At 34.7% G+C, this 7,500-nt stretch overlaps 1 long non-coding RNA gene across 1 annotated transcript in view; it reads right to left on the minus strand.

Moving 5' to 3' along the window:
- Positions 1-7,500, minus strand: part of LOC135301854 (uncharacterized) — a 32,257-nt gene that overhangs the window by 18,637 nt on the left and 6,120 nt on the right. Inside the window, exon 2 of the long non-coding RNA XR_010363586.1 lies at positions 660-726. This is a non-coding gene — a long non-coding RNA (uncharacterized LOC135301854). The remainder of the gene's footprint in view (positions 1-659; positions 727-7,500) is intronic.

Here is a 7,500-nt window from a genome sequence, read left to right on the forward strand (position 1 = left end):
TTTTCAATATAATGTATGTCAAGGAATCAGCCTAAGTGATAAAAGCAGGAAGGGAAAGTCTGCATCAGTGAATATTTATATTGGCAAGAGCTGACAATTTTATAAAAGAAAAACAAACACCGAAGCTGTTCATTTCTGAAATGAAATCAACTTCACTTCATTTCTCTCAGGAAAACATCATCACATGAAATGATATAAATCAGTATTGATATCAGTAAGCTTCAAACTAGAAGAGACAAATGCACTCTGCAGCACAGTAATTCAATGGCTCCGAGTCAAGTTTACTGTTGTCTCGTTCCTACTAATCATTGTAAAAATTCCCTGTGAAATAATTATCCCTAAAACAATCAAGACAGTATATCTCTATAAAGGAGAGGATCGATTTAACAACAAACTCTAGATTTATCTGTATTGATTAGAGGGCATTCAGTGTAATTTTAGTGAATTATGTTTGGCTTTCATTTCCCAGTAGAAATTTTTCTTGTGATGATCAAAAGGTAAATTACAAACTACTGCATGGTCTTTTGTGTGCCACCTACATAACATCCAACTATTACTTTTCAAGGAAACATCAATGTAAGAAAGAAAAAAAATATTGGGGATTTTTAATACAGGTTATCTTACTATAAAAATCATATGACTGAGTTTATAGCACTTACCTAAGAGCCTGATGTCATCTTCTCAATTCATTAATACAGAAATCAGGACTGCACTAAAGAGTCTGTGCTAAAGGAACAAATCCAAGATCATCTTATGAGAATAGAATTAGAAAGATTAAGAAAGTAATATGATTTTTCTTCTTAAATAGGAGTAATTTCAAAGCAGCTGTTAACACTTTCATATCTGAAACTTCCTTACTGGCACAAGGGAGAACTAAAGGAATCAGACAGATTCAAAGACAATTTAATGTAGCTGTAAGTCTGACACTGCTGCTGATACAATTTAATTGAGTACTAATTAGAACTAAGAAGGCTAGTTATTTTGTCAACTGCACATGTGTTAGTTCCAGTCATTTTTAATCCAATGTAACAAAGATAAAGAGTCCAACTTATTTTGTTTAGTTAATAACATTAGGCCAGAAGGATCACCTAGTCATTTCATGTTACCCAATACATTGCTAATATAAATAATGTTTAATTACAGTGACTACTTACTCCCATGAAATGACCAATTAGAACATTTGCTGATTCTACATGTTGACTGTTAGAGACATTTACACAGGCTTTCTGTGGTTTGTATTCATAAATTCTACCCCAGCTGGTAGGAAGCATAAGAGCAGAATATGAGAGGAAAAAGTTTTAAAGCAGCACAAAGGACATTTAAATTCTGAGACAGAGTTTCCATGCAAAAATATACCAAATTAAAATATACTTTTTAGTATTCCCTAGGAGTATGTAATATTGCACATTTATATGCTATTCTTGCTGAATCCAGCAGATCATATGGTGTATTCAAGACTCATATGATAAAGAAGGCATGTGTTAGCATTTTAATATTTAGACCAACAAATAGAGAAGGATTTGAATTCACTTACAAAGCTGATTTATTGTCTATAATCTGTATCTGGTAAGAATTATGCCAGAGTAGTGTCTTATTTATTTTTGTTACTTTACTGATGAGTCAGAGACTGTCCCCTGAAATATTCGTCCAGCATGTACCAATGTTTTGTAAAGTAGCAAAATCTGGCAATGATATTGACAGCATGTGTAAACTCAAATTCAAATCAAAATACAAAAATAAAATAAATGAGAACAAACTCCTCCTCATCTAAAGAAAAATTGCTGACTCTGTAAAAATTGCTTTTTAATGATTGAATTATTATCCCTTAAGTAATCATCCTGAAAATTTTGCTAGTTATGTTAAAGTAAATAACATCAGTGTGTGTGTTGCTAAATCTAATTAATGAAAAGTATTAGAAATACTGGAAACAATGAGACACAGTTATCTAGACAACTTATACAAAGGAAATTAATTTACAAGGGTTGCAATCAATGCTTATATCATAGCCAAATAGAAATTGGATACTGAAAAAGTATCTGGAAGTATTGGTGTTATCAATTGCTCTGCAGGTGTCTAAAAGGCCTGGCTGACATGCATGTCAGTGGAAAGCCTCAATCCTTCTCTCACTTCAGTGAGTTCAAAAGTTGCCACTCAGGTCAGTGTGATAGTGTCAGGTGCTTTTCTTATTCTTCTTAGGCAATACCTTAAACAATATTAATCTACTTACATGAATTTTTTTCCTTTGAATAAAAGGCAACATGATAACCTGCATGTCTGCCCACTGGAGTTTGAGAGAATTAAAATGTATCTTAAAACCCACATCATGTAAATAATTACAATGTGCTAAAAGATAAAACCAAAAATTAACAAATGTTCTCTTAAATTAATTGGTGTACACTGAATGTGTGCTACATTGTCTTGTGCAGGATATTTTAAAATGAAATATATTATAAACTTTTTCTTATTACAATTAGATTAATAAAAGCAAGTAATTAAAAGACTCCTACTTTTTTTTTTTTCCTAGAAAAAAAGAAGAGCTAGAAATTATTAAACTATCCGGAAAGGAATCAAAGCTTTTATATACAAAACAATTCCTTGAGCTGAATTTCAATAAATCAATAAGATGGTTATTTTTCAATAGGTAATAATTGTCTTTATATAAACTGAAAATATTGTTTGGGATGATTAATATACAATGCCACATAATGCATTTGGGAGTGTCAATGCATAATTCTTAGTTCTAATGTTATTATGTAATTGAGAGAACATGTTCATTTGCCCTAATAACTACTAAGATGCACTTAATAAAACGAAATGTAATAATACTTGTAATTTAATCTATTCATGGAAGTAATTTTAAAAGTCTAGCATTCTCCTTAATGTGGATAGCATTCATAATTTATAAAGTGTTGTGATGCAGAATTGACAATGCCATTGTTTTTTACACTTTGAGATGAATCTGCAGGCTTCATTATCTGCATACCAACCTCAGGATTATCAAGGGCAAACAAAAGATAATTAACACCAGAAACTGGCAAATGCAGGAGATACTGAGTGAGGTTTTTAATTTAATGTAGAACCATTGAAAACTGGGAAATGGAATAACAGTTCAAAATCTTTTTTTTTCCCTTTGCAGAAAACTATTCCGGTATGGTTTTTTTCCTACATTTTAAATATCATGTTTTTTGCTATAAAATTATATTGGCAGGTTCAGCCTTAGATACATTCAATAAATGAATGTGTTCAATCGGGTATTTTTCCCAAAGTACTAAGTGTTCATTTTCTGTGGTGGTTTTTGCATCTAGGACAGTAGATGGGTAATTATGGTATACATTTTCAAAATCTGTAGTTATACTTTCCCACAGCAAATCTGTGAATAAATCACTTTACTTCTCCTTGCCTCATTGTGTCATTCTCTAAGGATGAAAACTTCTACTACACAAATTTGATTAATGAAAAAGATATATTTTTATGTTAATAGCTTGTAGGAAAAAGTGTGTGAGACTGCCTTGGGCATTTTTATATGTACTCACAGCAGAACAATAAAGGTTTACTAAATGCTGTTATAGAGCCGAGAAAGAATATTTCAATCCATAAGAGTCACTGACATGTTTCTTTTTCGTTTTTTGAACAAGTCCTGACTATGACTCTGCATTGCACTTAAAAATATTTGCCATGTAACTAATAATTTCAGAAATTAACCGTTGAAGATCCTCCACAAAGAAAATATTTTGAATGCAAGTCAAAGAAAGATTATATGGTTAGACTCTAATCTGTGAATGAACACACTTTTACAAAAGGTACAGGAGAAGTCATTTTAAATTGGAAATGCAGGACAATGACATTCAGAGTTTTACACAACTTACAGATTTTGATGATAGTCTAACTCACCACGGATTACTTACATAAGAAATTCTTATTACAGGGGAATGTGCTTATTAACCTATGAGCTATCCATGAAAGATTCAAACATTTGTGTTTAAAGACCTTGATGTACTACCATACCTTCACTTTTTACAATTCAGAACTAGAAATGCCTTTTAAGTAACTAATCCAAAATGAAATACAATCAGTAGGAGCTTGTGTTCCACCCAGCACAGTGGGCTGAGAGCACTCTATACAGGGATGATGGTTACACTCCAAGATTCAAGCTGCAGGATAACTTGATGAGTCTTGATTTCTTCCAGAAGGTCTGATGCCAGTTATAATGAAGGTTCCTTAATTATCAGGGCTGTCTCTTATTCCTACTTTCCAAACCTCTTGGTCCTGATTCATCCTGGACAGTGACAGCACTAGAAGATTCATGGGACAGGGAAAGCCGTATGAGCACACTGGCACCCCAGAGACAGGGAGAGGCTGACGCTGAGACCAAGGGCTTTCTCCACATCCTTGGATATCCAGACAAGTAGCAAAGTGCCTGAAATCCTACAGCAACTGCGTGGTTGGTGATCAGTTCAAACAGCGTGCCCTTGAGATCAGCAGGGCATGTGGTACCCTGGGGTGTGTCAAGCACAGCATTCTTAGCAGCTGGAAAAGAGAGGCTGTCTCACTAGGCTCAGCCTCACCTCAAGTATCTGCACTGTTTTGGACAGTATAATACATTATAATGTGCCCAAGGGAGAGCAGAAAAGATGCCAAAGGGACTAGAGGGCATGACCTATGAGGAGTAGATGAAGATATTGTGTTTATTCAGCAGACTGCGGAGTGATGTCATTGCCGTCTACAACCTCCTCATGAGGGAGGAGAGCAGAGATGGAGGAACTGAGCTCTTTTTTCTGGGGTCCAGTGATGGAATGCATTAAAGCTATGTAAGGGGAAATTTAAAGTCGATATTATGAAAAAGTTCTTCACTGAGAGGGTGGTCAAAGACTGGAACAAGCTCTTGAAAAGCTTGGTCATGGTCTGAAGCTCCAGTGGTGTTCAAAAAGTGTTTGAATGATGCTCAGCTTCATGGTTTATATTTTTTTAATGTGTTTTAACTTTTAGGTTTCCCTTTGTGGAACTAGGATTTGGAAGCAATGATCCTCATGGGTGCCTCCCAACTCAGGATACTCTAGGAATCTGTGATTCTATGTACTGGGATTCTCAGGCACTGAGCTGTCATTCTTTGACTAGTTATCATTCTAGTTTCTAGATGCTTCTAAAAAAATAGAGCTCCAAACTTTTCCCATGCTCAGCAGGAAGCTTTGAAATGCAGGAAAAATGAAGAATCAAGGTGCTAAAACTCCTACGTGCTATGGTGATCTAAAAAATTTTGTAATTAAAATTCTTTTTTTGAGGACATTTGCTTCAATTCTACAAATATTTGTATAGAAGGTTTTTAACCTAAGGTCTTTAAATTAAATATACCATGGCTGGAAAAGAGACCATGTCCCTTTGAACTAATAGAGAATATCAGTTCACTCACATCAATTTATTTATTTAAAAGCCCTCCTCCTTTCATTGAATTCGTCTTCTATTTAAATCCTCCTGAATGAAAATTAGGTATATCCTCTACTATCTGTAGATTACTCTAAATACATTTTATGGACTATGATATCTTTTTTAATTACATTCAGGAAACCACAATCAAAGTAGGTGCAGCTTGATTGCCAGGTGTCACAGTAAAAAACACACCATGCCAAATGGGGTAGTGGGCAGTAGTGGGCTCTGTTACAAGCAAGTGATTGTAACATGAACCCATGAACCCACCCCTGCTCCCTGAAGCAGGAGAGGCAGCCTCTGTTTATAAAGCCCAGAGGACATACAGAGTAGATAATGTAGACCTTCTCCATTACAGAGATTTTCTGTAAATTCTCTCTTTTGTGATTTATCCTTCCAACTTATACTAGGACTACCAGTAATAAAAACCCAATAAAATAATAGTAATAACAATAATAATGGAACCTGTTTTCTAATCTTCACATTTATTATGAGACTTTTTTTTGAAAAGTTTTCTCTGGACCTATCCTCCACAATTTTCCAAACATCTTCTTAGTATCTGTGATATTCATAGTTTTATTTTTAGATTACTATAGACCAGGATTTTCAGAAATTTGTAGTAAATAACAAGAAATACTCAATGCTTAGCATCTGGAATGAGTCAAAGCAGCATACACTCTTCTTATTTATATATTTTTATATTTTACACTATATTTAACATAATATCATTTTTATGTATTTGTAGTTTCTACACATTTAGTTTACCAGGATGTATGTTTTGAAAATGTATGTGGTTCTTTCTGGAATGGTGCAGTAGTTACAAGGTGCAGCAATATCTGGTCCTCTGTGCAAAACTGCTACCTGTGTTAATGGGAATTCGTGATGAAGTGAGAACTACAGGTAATTATGTAATAAAATGCTGATATGAAAGATGTGTTAACAGCAGAACACTAACGAAATAGTGTTAGTGCATATCTGTACGTGTGTATATGAAAAAGCCAGAAGTTGTTTATGAAAATTTGAAAAGCTAATAGTTGAGATTACTAGATTAGAGTTGAGATTACTACTTCTGTTTTGCCTGATCACCTTTCTAAGAGAAAACAACACTACCTTTTCTGCTGCTGAGTCACTGTCATTTACCTGGAAAGGTAACTTTGCAGTTTGGTGAACTGATTGAGCCATATATAAAGTCTCACATGCTATGATTTATGTTAGTTTGGATTAGTTACATTCATTTCTACAAATACCCAGATACTAAAGCACATTAGAATACACATTCAGGAAGGACCTATATGCATCTTACTATGACAGTTCCAAGTCTATATTCCCTGTATGAATGAAAACTTCAGAGTGACAGATCTTCACCAGGAGTAAAGGAGCTTCCACAAAGAGGGTGCCCATGGAAAGAACAGCTTTCCGCTGGTATATGAGGGATGATGAGCTCCTTATAGGTCTATATGTCTAGCAATTTTTTGAGAATTCTTGGAAAAAGGCAGAGAAGGTTTGAGAAGATTGGCAATAAATCCTTAAATTTAAAATTAACAACTTCAAGTGTATCAAAAGGACTAGGTGCATCATACACAGTATACAGGTTGTTTTTTCTCCCTTACAGCTATATTTATGAAAGCACATTCACCACAAAATGTGCACCCTCAAATTTACTGCCTCAGGATGAAATAATAGTAGGTGATAACTCTTCCAAACAGCCCCTGCCTTTGTGCTACATGTAAACGCAGTGGTCACCCTCTAGCATTAAACCAATAAGGGGTTTTCTATTTCAAGTTGTGCTCTATATGGTAAGGAAGCACTAAATCTCAACATTACCCCCTAAAGTTCAACTTCTGTTTACAGTGATTAGAAGAATGACGAATAAAGTGTCAAAGTCTTTCAGCACCTCAGAAGTCCAATCTAACACCTGCAGAATCCCAACAATATGGAAATGATTAGAGGTTGTGTGCCGTTGTGCCCTCAAGATGCTATGAGTGCTTTCTTGGCTGGACAGTTGCTCTGTGCTCTCTTGTGGCTGCTTAAGAAACCCTTCAGATTCTCCTTTCTGTCTTTAGTTTTGAGATCCTTCTT

This window comes from Passer domesticus, chromosome 5, assembly GCF_036417665.1.
Source record: "Passer domesticus isolate bPasDom1 chromosome 5, bPasDom1.hap1, whole genome shotgun sequence".
In the NCBI taxonomy this organism is placed as follows: domain Eukaryota; kingdom Metazoa; phylum Chordata; class Aves; order Passeriformes; family Passeridae; genus Passer; species Passer domesticus.